We start from the raw sequence: 14,892 nt of genomic DNA, 5'->3' as shown, positions 1-14,892 counted from the left end.
TGCGAATTTATGCTAATTTAATTAGGAATGATGATTGTAAGCTTGTTTTGACCTAAAAATAAATAAATAATAATAACGAATAAAGAAAAGAAAGAAGGAAAAAAAGAAACGAAAAAAGGCAAAAAAGGAAAAAGAAAAAGTAAAGAAAGAGAATTTTTTTAATGAAAAAAATTCAGCTTTTTTGTTTTAAGAAAAGAAAAAAGAAAAGAATAGAAAAAAAGAATAAAGTGTGGCCTTCCACGCCTATGCTGGGCCATCGATAGTTGCCTACAATGACCAACAAAGTGAGAAGAAAAGAAAAGAAAAAATTCAGGTTGTTGATAGTCGCCTACGATGACCAACAAAGTGAGGTCCTCTGTGCCTCTGTTGGGCCATCGACCCCCATGAGCACTCTACATCAATGTTGGGACGTCGACCCCCATACAATCATCTACCACTATGCGACTGGTTCAACACTTAACCATAAAATCATCAATAAATTGAATGAAGATCGTTAATGGTTGTCACGGGCGCAATCAACCGTCATATAGTTGAAGGGCCCTCACTTAGAACGCAGGGTAGTGGAAGTGGCTACGTTGGACCCGTGGCACCGTAACCAACTCGCATTCACGCTGCTTTAGTCACTTATAAATACACCCAAGATGAAACAGGTATGACAGAGAAAAAAATTGACTATCTGAATACCTAATTTGCTTTTCTTCACTTAATACTAATTCTCACGCCGGAGGTGAAACAGGGGAGAAAGCCTCACCCTTATTTCTCAGGTAACATTTGTTCATCAGAGTAGCAGGAACACTTTGCGCTGCCAAGAGGGCATGGAGGTGTGTGTGTGTCTATATATATATATATATATATATATATATATATATATATATATATATTTATTTATTTATTTATTTATTTATGAGTATCAGTGTTTAGCTTATGTTAAGTATTGACACACAACTAATTGGTGAATAATTAAATTTATGAGACTTACAATTAACTTATTCACCAATTAATTGGTGTACCATGTCACCGGTGCTTAACATAGCTAAGCACCGATGCTCATTACTATGGTCGGATGGAGTTCTATCTCAACTTACTAGCAATGAAATTTCTAGCTTTGCAATCAGATAAGGTTCTACTTGCAATCACAAGGTAAATCTTGTTCGTTCCTTGATCAAGCTAGTCCTAGAGTTTTCTCAGCTCAAGTCCTTTCCTATTTGTATCATTGGCCATTCATCTTTTCAATTTTTTATACTCTGACTCTCATCATCCATAATCATTTAAAATTAGTCCATCACAAGTTTCAAAATTTTGCAATTAAATTCTCGAACTTTTCAAATGTTTGATTTAGCTCTCATAACCTGTAAATCTCCTCCAATTGCTATCTTAATGCTTCATATTGATCATGCACAATTTGGTTGATCTTCAATTACTAAGAATCAACTCCAGTTAAGCTCAAAATCATCTTTCTTTGCTCCATTGCATCCAAGTCAGGGTTTTTTCTATAATTAACATAATTATAAATTACGTTGATATTCACTCTATTAATTGTAATTCATTAAGTATAAAATCACAAATAATCATACGAATCACACTTATTAAATACTCCAAATTAAACTCCTGTTAATCTCAAGCAAAAATATCTACTTAACATACAAGCAAATAAAAAATAAAGATCAACGTATTAAATATCTCACCATATGTGAATCAAGTATTGTAAAAATTTGAGCAATTAATTAAAGGTTTATAAATAATGCTATAAAAAGAAATTTCTACTTGAACAATGCTTGATTGATGTATGTGTATTTTCAATTCATAAATACTTTAGGTTGGTTATATCCCGACATCTCTCTCTCTCTCTCAAATGAAACTTATTATTCAATCTCATACTATTGGTATTATTTCTAAGGTTGATTTCACAAATGTCGTTCTATTTTCACTCATGTTTGGTTGTGTTTAATAAATAAAAATAACTATCTCGATTTGTAATGATTCTCCCTAAATTTGAATGTCTCAACCTCTTAAACTTCAACTAGGCTAATCAACTAATAAGCATGACATAAACATGGCATTTAAAGTTCTATTCTGCCTTTCATCAACTCTATTCTGTTGAGGAGTATATGGAGTGATTGTTTGGTAAAATAATACTAAACTTAGCACATAATTTGTGAAAAATTAATGAGTCCATTCATTTTTTTCTATTGGATCTTAATACCTCGATCGTCTTGCCAAATTAGTTTTCAACTTCATTTTTGTATGTAACAAGTACATCCAATATCTCGTCTTCGCTACATAACAAGTAAATATGGCAATTTTTACCAGATCATCTATAAATGCGAGAAAATATTTTTCATCATCTCGAGATTGAATGAATTTTAAATTGCATATATCACAATGTATCAACCCTAACTGCTCACTACTTCTTTCAATTAAATTGAAAAGATTTTTAGCTGACTTTGCTTCAACGCAAGTTTCACATTGATGTTAATCTTTTGATTCAAGTTAGGTATAACTCCTAAACATACCAATTTTCTTAAAGAAGCACGATTAACATCTCATAATCTAATATGCCATAAAAAGGAAGACTTAAGCAAGTAAAAAAAAAAAAAAAAAATCAATTTTAATAACTTGTGCATACAAATATGTGGACTTTTTAAAAAGACCATCAACTAAATACCCTCCCCAAAATAAATGTCCCCTTTAATAAATATAAACTTACTAAACTCAAAAACCATTTTGAATCACTTTTTACTAAGTATAGAACCGAAAATCAGATTCTTCCTAATATTTAGGACATTTACAACACTTTTCAACATCATTTCTTTTCTAGAATTGAATTTCAAAATGCTTCCCAATTCGTTCGATTTTTAATGATACAATGTTTTGATATAGAGATGTTTGTCATGATTCATCATCTTGCATTCGACGAATAAATCCTTATCCACACAAATGTGATGAGTTGCTCACCTATCCACCAACCAATCTTTAGCATTTGAAAACAAGTTGATATCTACAATATCTATGGACATGTTGTCTACTTATGATAAACTAGGGAGGTTTTTTATTTTGTGCATCCATTTTCTTAAACAATCTTTAGTTCGATATCTTGGCTTCAAAACAATTATAACAGTCTCCTCTTCAACCATTCTGCAATATTTTCTTTTTTGATAAGTGCGTTTTTACACACTTATTCGATCCATAAAACTTGACTAATCGTTGATAAAATTTGTTGAATATGACTTAATTCTATGAAATTTTATTTTGTAGGACCATATTGATGGACATGATGAGACTTAATAGAAAAGATGCGAAAACGAAAGGAAATGAAAGTTCAGGGACCAAAAGTGCAAATTTCCAAAAGATGACATGGAGGATGAATCAATAATACAAATGAGCTAAGTACAAATTCGGTGGCAGTATGACTCATTAGAAGAAAGAAATTGCAAAAAATGGACCAAGATGGAGAAGAATGAAAGTTTAGGGACCGACATGTAAATAGCCAAAAGATGAGTCGAAGGCACAAATGAAGATGTGAAAGACTTAAGGACCAACTTGTCGAAAAATTGAAGTAGTGGGAGAAGAAAGAATGAGCAAAGAAGTCATGACGGAAAAAAATGGAAATCAAGGGCTTAATTTGCACATTTGGGAAAGAAAGGACCACCATGCGGTTGGGTCGCATGGTGGTAGGCAGCACTTCCAAGAGGGCCAATCCAATGAACCCTGTGGTCGCATGATTATGTCTAGACGCGAAATTTTCAATTTCCTTCTTCGGCTGAAACTCTTATAGATACAAGTCGTGGGAGGTATATAAAAACCCTAAAGCTATCAATTAAAGGAGAGAACGCTGGGGAGAGAAGAAAACACATACTGGAGGAGGTTCTACTCCACAATCATGAAGAGAAACACGAAGATCAACGAGAATACATGCCTATACCTACATCGGTGATGTTGTTTCTTAGAGTTATAGTGTATTTTATTATTTTATCCATGCTAGGCTAAGTTTATATGTAGTACTAGGAGATCTATGAACCTTGTGATGTAACTTTTTAATTTTTATTTTTGAAATTTTGACACAAAACACGTTCTGCAATTGGTGAATGATGTATATACAATTAATGTCTTCCATAAGTACACGTAATTATGTGAGTGTGGTGAATTATATCATGCATTTGAGAGAAGGGGAATAAGTTCGACAAGGTAAATCATCGTAAGGTCTAATAGGGGATAGTGATATACCGTTATGCCTTTCGTGAATCTATAAATGCTCACAATATCACATGCATTCTTGTACATTTGCACCCGTCATAGAGATATAGACTGATGGTCTACGAGAATAAGTTCAACTTTACTTAAGAGAGACTATTGGATAAATTTAGGAGCATTGATTCTTCAAAAATTCAACGTATTGTCAATTTATGAAACTAGGGTTAAAAGTGAACAATACTCGAGGATTCATGATCCTAGTGCACTTCATCTTTATTGATTACATCAATCTTGCATTCAAAACGTCACATTGCATTATGGTTCATCTAAGTCATACACCATTGCAAATTTAGTCTAGGTCAGGGTTAATCAATTCATAATTCTCTTGTTGAATTATTGGGTTTCAGTTAAGGTTGAGTTAGATAGAATTAAACTAGTCAATCTCTCTAGGACGACATTCAGACTCTATTTTTCCACTTTATTACTTGTCGTGAACTGTACACTTGCGGGTTTAAATCGAAATCAATATTTCGTGAACATTTTCTTTGTCTTTAGACAAACAACGATGCTTCCTCTCCGCCCCCCCAGACTTGGAGTCTTCAATCGTATTAGTATTTGCTTCTATGCTTCGCATATAATTTCTTTTCCCGCAACGTTGTCTTCTTTATTATGAAATCGAATAACCAAAACCTCCATTGTAACCTCCTTGTTCACTTGAGATAGTCTTTAAAATCTTTTCATAGTGGAGGTGGCCATTCAACCATAGCAGCAATCTGAAAAAGATTTACTCAATGTTATGCCTCAAACTCAATAATATGAATAAGTATTTGCATTTCTTGAACTTGATTGATATTACACTTCTTGAACGGTATAAAATAGGAACCTTAAATTGCTCTAAAAATAAAATAAAATTTTTGAAAAATAATTTTAATAATTTTATTTCAACAAAATAATTTGACTAGAAATTTTGAAGAAAGGGTAGAATTAGAAATCAATGTAATCTTTTAATGATTCGGTATCTTAATTATGGAATAAGGGTTCCCTTTATATTGAGTTCTTAGTGTCATGAGAATGTGTACATCTTCTGATCTGGATTGCTATGAGTCCTCATATCACTCTATTTTTAGATTATGTGCTTCGGATTGTACTCCTTTGAGATTGTTGATGACACGTGTACAACCTCTACATAGAATACGCATCAGTCATAACACATTTTGACGTGCTCACACCTTGCGCGACAATTGTAACTAAAACTGTCACTATCATGCAAGCGCCAACTCAATGAACGAACTAGCTGCCATGTCACGAGCTACGGTTCCATTCTTCAAAACTTTAAGTTTCCTCATCTTCTCGCATCGATGCATATGCGTAAAATACAGTGTGCATCTAAAGTGTCCAACGCATAGGCACTAACAATTATGCTACAAGTACAAAAAAATTTGACATATAACACATAGTGAGAATTGATTAAAAGATAGAAAGAGAAAAGAGAAATCAATCCAATCATCTGTGGCCATATCAACGTCGGTAAAAATTCTGTCGAGAAATTACATCTTGGTAGTAAGCATTTACAATAAACTCATATTTTTCCAGACTCTCAAAAACTTTGCCCTTGTCATCAACATTTTATAGGAAAAACATGACACAATGTGAGTTACTAATGATCCAACATGCAGTGCTTATAATAAAAATAAATAAAACGCCTAAACTGCCCCCTGGAGCATAATCCAGTGGTACAAAGGACAGGAGTGAGGTTCTCTCATGCTTTCTAGCAGTCGCAGTGTGGAGGTTCGATTCCTGAGATATGGAATTGGACTCCTTGTAGGCGTAGTATAAAGACAGCTTTTGTTCCTTGACTTGTTGGGGCACCTCCCGCGATTTACCTCCCTCACAAAGCTCTAGGGGCGGGACGATGGGGGTCCTCAAGATTGGGGTTCAACCTTTTTTTTTAAAAATAAAACGCCTAAACTAATGAAAGAGTAAACATCAATTGACTTGCACTTTTTCACAATACCACTTACATTGTGAACACTGGACGTTTATAATACGTATAAAATATATACAAAACCAAAAAACTGTAGAATCCCAAAATTTTATGAGTATTATCACATCCAATTTAATTGTCAATTAATAGAAATGTCATGTCTCGTTAAGTCATTATGCAAGTCAATTTGTTATGCCAAATAATTAATTAGATTTATATTATTCCTCCTTAATAGTTGATGGACCAAAGTAGAATAATAAGTATTAGATTTTATACTTCTATTTTTTTGGACCAAATAGTTAATTTTTGAATGAGCTAGAAATATCCTGTCAATATTAGGCCCATTTTGAAGCACGCAAAAAATTATGAATGATGGACTTAAGAAAAAGTAAATTTGAATAAACTAAACCGGAGTTAGAGCTAATTAAGAGAACTATAGAGAATAATACCTCTAAAAATTCACATATGATGGTGGCAATAAATACAACAACATCAACGTTAAGTCCTTCTCATCATACTTAATTTTCAATGTCTCCAAATCGGCCATGATTTCTTTGAACACAGTTAAATGATTATCCAATGGCATACCTTTGGACATCCGATGAGAATACATGCATTGTTTCAAGTGTAAATTGCTAGCCAAGCTCTTTGTTAGACAAAGTTGCTCCAATTTGGACCACAACACGGCATAACTTTTCTTCTTTAGAACATCATGAATAATTAGATTTGATAGATGTAAATGAATTTAAGATTGGGTTTTCTGATCCCTACGTTGCTTTTCATTTTGCATCCAGGTTGAAGACATCTTATCAAAGTCAAGCAAGGCTTTCTCCGAATCCATCTGTGCAAGATTGCGCGCTTCTTCACTTGCCATAAAGTAAATCTCAAGTTTCGATTCAATAATAGAATATCGTATTTCATCGTTGTAATGCTAAATAATCAATCTTGCTCTAATACCGCTTATTATGAATTGATTGCAAGATAATGATAATAATAAAATAAATAAGAACTAAATAAGAACACTAAGATTTATTGAAAACTCAAGCTAGGAAAAAATCACATGCATATGAGGAGAATTCACTATAATCAATAGTAATTGTATTTATAATATCAAGACCTCGATATTCTCATTTGAAATTTAAGCTTCCTGAATGTTCTCGAAACAATACAGGCTATGACTTGTATATATAATTTCTAGAAATCAAGTTGTAGATGAAAGAATATGATTCCAAAAAACTCATCAAAAGGTGAAATGGGCTTGACTGGATAACCCTATCGCTTAAGCGATAGGCTAGTGGTAGTTGGGCGATAGTTCCACTGCTTGAGTGCCAGGCGAGTGACAAGTCTCGGTAGAAAATATGCAGGCATCGCTCGAGCGGTCAGCTAGTAGGCTAACGAAAATGCGACAATTTTTCTTCCTGATCCATAATTTTGATTTCTTCAGAACCATTTCAACCAAAATTCTAGAATCCATTAAAATTTTGGGTCAAACTATAACACCATAGTTCGGCCCATCTAGTAGCGGGACACGTAAATGATCCCTGTTCTTGTAGAATGCATGCCTGTTAAAACAAATTGATTAAACCCAATAATATGACTAAATAGATGTCCAAAATTTGCTCTCGTACCAAGTTTTAGACCCTTTTTGCAATTATACTGAAACTAATTAATGCTAGATTCATAAGCAAAAAGTGTAAATAATACGATTGATGTAGATTGGCAACTGCCCATATCCGCAGGGCCATATTCAACTATTGAATAATCTACCAAGTCAAAAGATTTCAGAAACATTTGTACTTAGACAAAGAAGGACACTCTCTTAAACATTGACAATATTGTGTATAACCACTTCTTGGATTGGTTCAACAAGCATGACTCACCTTTTTGATTTGAAGCTGTTGAACTTTCTTCAAAGCTACAAATCTTAATCTTCCGAAGAATACAGTGAATTTTTACAAAGAATGCAAGACCAAAAAGGGTTTTGTATAAGCTTTTAAAATTTTCGATCTGGCATTTGAATGAGAAACTTAAAAAAATATAAATGATTTTCTATGAAAATCAATGATCTTTTTGCTCACCAAAGTCACATGTTTAACAATGAAAGAGCTCATATCACTAAGGAAAAGACAGGAGATCAAGATAAGGAAAAAATATAAAACATTTGACCAATATGAAAAATCTCATCATGTTGAAACATCAAAATTTATGGTGCACCATGACACAACTATATTTTATAGAATTCGAGAAATTCCCTCCTTAAATGTTTATCCACAAATTTTTACTACTCATATCACATTTTTCTTATTAAAATAAATAAATTTCAAATAAACTTTAGATTATAAAAGATATGAATTTTAATATTATTATATTATATATATAGTGTAAGAGAGACAATGTGAATCTATGTAGCACGCAACTTTCCATATCTCCCGCCTTACTCCATGCTGACCACTTTTATAAGTAAAAAAAAAAAAAAAATCAATTTTAATAACTTGTGCATACAAATATGTGGACTTTTTAAAAAGACCATCAACTAAATACCCTCCCCAAAATAAATGTCCCCTTTAATAAATATAAACTTACTAAACTCAAAAACCATTTTGAATCACTTTTTACTAAGTATAGAACCGAAAATCAGATTCTTCCTAATATTTAGGACATTTACAACACTTTTCAACATCATTTCTTTTCTAGAATTGAATTTCAAAATGCTTCCCAATTCGTTCGATTTTTAATGATACAATGTTTTGATATAGAGATGTTTGTCATGATTCATCATCTTGCATTCGACGAATAAATCCTTATCCACACAAATGTGATGAGTTGCTCACCTATCCACCAACCAATCTTTAGCATTTGAAAACAAGTTGATATCTACAATATCTATGGACATGTTGTCTACTTATGATAAACTAGGGAGGTTTTTTATTTTGTGCATCCATTTTCTTAAACAATCTTTAGTTCGATATCTTGGCTTCAAAACAATTATAACAGTCTCCTCTTCAACCATTCTGCAATATTTTCTTTTTTGATAAGTGCGTTTTTACACACTTATTCGATCCATAAAACTTGACTAATCGTTGATAAAATTTGTTGAATATGACTTAATTCTATGAAATTTTATTTTGTAGGACCATATTGATGGACATGATGAGACTTAATAGAAAAGATGCGAAAACGAAAGGAAATGAAAGTTCAGGGACCAAAAGTGCAAATTTCCAAAAGATGACATGGAGGATGAATCAATAATACAAATGAGCTAAGTACAAATTCGGTGGCAGTATGACTCATTAGAAGAAAGAAATTGCAAAAAATGGACCAAGATGGAGAAGAATGAAAGTTTAGGGACCGACATGTAAATAGCCAAAAGATGAGTCGAAGGCACAAATGAAGATGTGAAAGACTTAAGGACCAACTTGTCGAAAAATTGAAGTAGTGGGAGAAGAAAGAATGAGCAAAGAAGTCATGACGGAAAAAAATGGAAATCAAGGGCTTAATTTGCACATTTGGGAAAGAAAGGACCACCATGCGGTTGGGTCGCATGGTGGTAGGCAGCACTTCCAAGAGGGCCAATCCAATGAACCCTGTGGTCGCATGATTATGTCTAGACGCGAAATTTTCAGTTTCCTTCTTCGGCTGAAACTCTTATAGATACAAGTCGTGGGAGGTATATAAAAACCCTAAAGCTATCAATTAAAGGAGAGAACGCTGGGGAGAGAAGAAAACACATACTGGAGGAGGTTCTACTCCACAATCATGAAGAGAAACACGAAGATCAACGAGAATACATGCCTATACCTACATCGGTGATGTTGTTTCTTAGAGTTATAGTGTATTTTATTATTTTATCCATGCTAGGCTAAGTTTATATGTAGTACTAGGAGATCTATGAACCTTGTGATGTAACTTTTTAATTTTTATTTTTGAAATTTTGACACAAAACACGTTCTGCAATTGGTGAATGATGTATATACAATTAATGTCTTCCATAAGTACACGTAATTATGTTAGTGTGGTGAATTATATCATGCATTTGAGAGAAGGGGAATAAGTTCGACAAGGTAAATCATCGTAAGGTCTAATAGGGGATAGTGATATACCGTTATGCCTTTCGTGAATCTATAAATGCTCACAATATCACATGCATTCTTGTACATTTGCACCCGTCATAGAGATATAGACTGATGGTCTACGAGAATAAGTTCAACTTTACTTAAGAGAGACTATTGGATAAATTTAGGAGCATTGATTCTTCAAAAATTCAACGTATTGTCAATTTATGAAACTAGGGTTAAAAGTGAACAATACTCGAGGATTCATGATCCTAGTGCACTTCATCTTTATTGATTACATCAATCTTGCATTCAAAATGTCACATTGCATTATGGTTCATCTAAGTCATACACCATTGCAAATTTAGTCTAGGTCAGGGTTAATCAATTCATAATTCTCTTGTTGAATTATTGGGTTTCAGTTAAGGTTGAGTTAGATAGAATTAAACTAGTCAATCTCTCTAGGACGACATTCAGACTCTATTTTTCCACTTTATTACTTGTCGTGAACTGTACACTTGCGGGTTTAAATCGAAATCAATATTTCGTGAACATTTTCTTTGTCTTTAGACAAACAACGATGCTTCCTCTCCGCCCCCCCAGACTTGGAGTCTTCAATCGTATTAGTATTTGCTTCTATGCTTCGCATATAATTTCTTTTCCCGCAACGTTGTCTTCTTTATTATGAAATCGAATAACCAAAACCTCCATTGTAACCTCCTTGTTCACTTGAGATAGTCTTTAAAATCTTTTCATAGTGGAGGTGGCCATTCAACCATAGCAGCAATCTGAAAAAGATTTACTCAATGTTATGCCTCAAACTCAATAATATGAATAAGTATTTGCATTTCTTGAACTTGATTGATATTACACTTCTTGAACGGTATAAAATAGGAACCTTAAATTGCTCTAAAAATAAAATAAAATTTTTGAAAAATAATTTTAATAATTTTATTTCAACAAAATAATTTGACTAGAAATTTTGAAGAAAGGGTAGAATTAGAAATCAATGTAATCTTTTAATGATTCGGTATCTTAATTATGGAATAAGGGTTCCCTTTATATTGAGTTCTTAGTGTCATGAGAATGTGTACATCTTCTGATCTGGATTGCTATGAGTCCTCATATCACTCTATTTTTAGATTATGTGCTTCGGATTGTACTCCTTTGAGATTGTTGATGACACGTGTACAACCTCTACATAGAATACGCATCAGTCATAACACATTTTGACGTGCTCACACCTTGCGCGACAATTGTAACTAAAACTGTCACTATCATGCAAGCGCCAACTCAATGAACGAACTAGCTGCCATGTCACGAGCTACGGTTCCATTCTTCAAAACTTTAAGTTTCCTCATCTTCTCGCATCGATGCATATGCGTAAAATACAGTGTGCATCTAAAGTGTCCAACGCATAGGCACTAACAATTATGCTACAAGTACAAAAAAATTTGACATATAACACATAGTGAGAATTGATTAAAAGATAGAAAGAGAAAAGAGAAATCAATCCAATCATCTGTGGCCATATCAACGTCGGTAAAAATTCTGTCGAGAAATTACATCTTGGTAGTAAGCATTTACAATAAACTCATATTTTTCCAGACTCTCAAAAACTTTGCCCTTGTCATCAACATTTTATAGGAAAATCATGACACAATGTGAGTTACTAATGATCCAACATGCAGTGCTTATAATAAAAATAAATAAAACGCCTAAACTGCCCCCTGGAGCATAATCCAGTGGTACAAAGGACAGGAGTGAGGTTCTCTCATGCTTTCTAGCAGTCGCAGTGTGGAGGTTCGATTCCTGAGATATGGAATTGGACTCCTTGTAGGCGTAGTATAAAGACAGCTTTTGTTCCTTGACTTGTTGGGGCACCTCCCGCGATTTACCTCCCTCACAAAGCTCTAGGGGCGGGACGATGGGGGTCCTCAAGATTGGGGTTCAACCTTTTTTTTTAAAAATAAAACGCCTAAACTAATGAAAGAGTAAACATCAATTGACTTGCACTTTTTCACAATACCACTTACATTGTGAACACTGGACGTTTATAATACGTATAAAATATATACAAAACCAAAAAACTGTAGAATCCCGAAATTTTATGAGTATTATCACATCCAATTTAATTGTCAATTAATAGAAATGTCATGTCTCGTTAAGTCATTATGCAAGTCAATTTGTTATGCCAAATAATTAATTAGATTTATATTATTCCTCCTTAATAGTTGATGGACCAAAGTAGAATAATAAGTATTAGATTTTATACTTCTATTTTTTTGGACCAAATAGTTAATTTTTGAATGAGCTAGAAATATCCTGTCAATATTAGGCCCATTTTGAAGCACGCAAAAAATTATGAATGATGGACTTAAGAAAAAGTAAATTTGAATAAACTAAACCGGAGTTAGAGCTAATTAAGAGAACTATAGAGAATAATACCTCTAAAAATTCACATATGATGGTGGCAATAAATACAACAACATCAACGTTAAGTCCTTCTCATCATACTTAATTTTCAATGTCTCCAAATCGGCCATGATTTCTTTGAACACAGTTAAATGATTATCCAATGGCATACCTTTGGACATCCGATGAGAATACATGCATTGTTTCAAGTGTAAATTGCTAGCCAAGCTCTTTGTTAGACAAAGTTGCTCCAATTTGGACCACAACACGGCATAACTTTTCTTCTTTAGAACATCATGAATAATTAGATTTGATAGATGTAAATGAATTTAAGATTGGGTTTTCTGATCCCTACGTTGCTTTTCATTTTGCATCCAGGTTGAAGACATCTTATCAAAGTCAAGCAAGGCTTTCTCCGAATCCATCTGTGCAAGATTGCGCGCTTCTTCACTTGCCATAAAGTAAATCTCAAGTTTCGATTCAATAATAGAATATCGTATTTCATCGTTGTAATGCTAAATAATCAATCTTGCTCTAATACCGCTTATTATGAATTGATTGCAAGATAATGATAATAATAAAATAAATAAGAACTAAATAAGAACACTAAGATTTATTGAAAACTCAAGCTAGGAAAAAATCACATGCATATGAGGAGAATTCACTATAATCAATAGTAATTGTATTTATAATATCAAGACCTCGATATTCTCATTTGAAATTTAAGCTTCCTGAATGTTCTCGAAACAATACAGGCTATGACTTGTATATATAATTTCTAGAAATCAAGTTGTAGATGAAAGAATATGATTCCAAAAAACTCATCAAAAGGTGAAATGGGCTTGACTGGATAACCCTATCGCTTAAGCGATAGGCTAGTGGTAGTTGGGCGATAGTTCCACTGCTTGAGTGCCAGGCGAGTGACAAGTCTCGGTAGAAAATATGCAGGCATCGCTCGAGCGGTCAGCTAGTAGGCTAACGAAAATGCGACAATTTTTCTTCCTGATCCATAATTTTGATTTCTTCAGAACCATTTCAACCAAAATTCTAGAATCCATTAAAATTTTGGGTCAAACTATAACACCATAGTTCGGCCCATCTAGTAGCGGGACACGTAAATGATCCCTGTTCTTGTAGAATGCATGCCTGTTAAAACAAATTGATTAAACCCAATAATATGACTAAATAGATGTCCAAAATTTGCTCTCGTACCAAGTTTTAGACCCTTTTTGCAATTATACTGAAACTAATTAATGCTAGATTCATAAGCAAAAAGTGTAAATAATACGATTGATGTAGATTGGCAACTGCCCATATCCGCAGGGCCATATTCAACTATTGAATAATCTACCAAGTCAAAAGATTTCAGAAACATTTGTACTTAGACAAAGAAGGACACTCTCTTAAACATTGACAATATTGTGTATAACCACTTCTTGGATTGGTTCAACAAGCATGACTCACCTTTTTGATTTGAAGCTGTTGAACTTTCTTCAAAGCTACAAATCTTAATCTTCCGAAGAATACAGTGAATTTTTACAAAGAATGCAAGACCAAAAAGGGTTTTGTATAAGCTTTTAAAATTTTCGATCTGGCATTTGAATGAGAAACTTAAAAAAATATAAATGATTTTCTATGAAAATCAATGATCTTTTTGCTCACCAAAGTCACATGTTTAACAATGAAAGAGCTCATATCACTAAGGAAAAGACCGGAGATCAAGATAAGGAAAAAATATAAAACATTTGACCAATATGAAAAATCTCATCATGTTGAAACATCAAAATTTATGGTGCACCATGACACAACTATATTTTATAGAATTCGAGAAATTCCCTCCTTAAATGTTTATCCACAAATTTTTACTACTCATATCACATTTTTCTTATTAAAATAAATAAATTTCAAATAAACTTTAGATTATAAAAGATATGAATTTAAGGAAAACTTCCCTTTCAAGTTTTTGAGAATATCTTTTGTACCCTCATTTTTCCGGCTTGTGATAGAACTCTTTCCATATGATTCCATTTAAAAGATTCGGATGTCTCTAGATATCTAAGTTCTTGATCTTCATCTTGAGCATTATTCCAACGGTATGGATGCACCTAGACCAACTCACATGTAGTAAGTTATTACTCGCTATAATCATTTTACAACTTATTGGATTGATAAGATTTCTACTAACTTTTTGGGCTTAAAAATATGTTAATTAATTTTCAAGAATGAGCTAAATTTACAGACTTGGATGTT

General features: G+C 33.1%; 2 long non-coding RNA genes across 2 annotated transcripts; both read right to left on the bottom strand.

Moving 5' to 3' along the window:
- Positions 1 to 7,189: 7,189 nt before the first annotated feature.
- LOC111402667 lies at positions 7,190 to 8,364 on the bottom strand. The gene is made up of 2 exons (XR_002704322.1): positions 8,056 to 8,364; positions 7,190 to 7,737 (listed from the first exon to the last, which is right to left on the bottom strand). It is a non-coding gene; the product is annotated as an uncharacterized LOC111402667 (long non-coding RNA).
- Positions 8,365 to 13,240: 4,876 nt separating this feature from the next.
- On the bottom strand, positions 13,241 to 14,343 carry LOC111402665. Its single transcript, XR_002704321.1, has 2 exons — positions 14,107 to 14,343; positions 13,241 to 13,788 (listed from the first exon to the last, which is right to left on the bottom strand). It is a non-coding gene; the product is annotated as an uncharacterized LOC111402665 (long non-coding RNA).
- Positions 14,344 to 14,892: the final 549 nt, after the last annotated feature.

This window comes from Olea europaea, chromosome 10 (assembly GCF_002742605.1).
Source record: "Olea europaea var. sylvestris chromosome 10, O_europaea_v1, whole genome shotgun sequence".
Taxonomy (NCBI): domain Eukaryota; kingdom Viridiplantae; phylum Streptophyta; class Magnoliopsida; order Lamiales; family Oleaceae; genus Olea; species Olea europaea.
The sequence above is the reverse complement of the archived record's forward strand: the minus strand, read 5'-3'. Positions and strand labels throughout refer to the sequence as shown.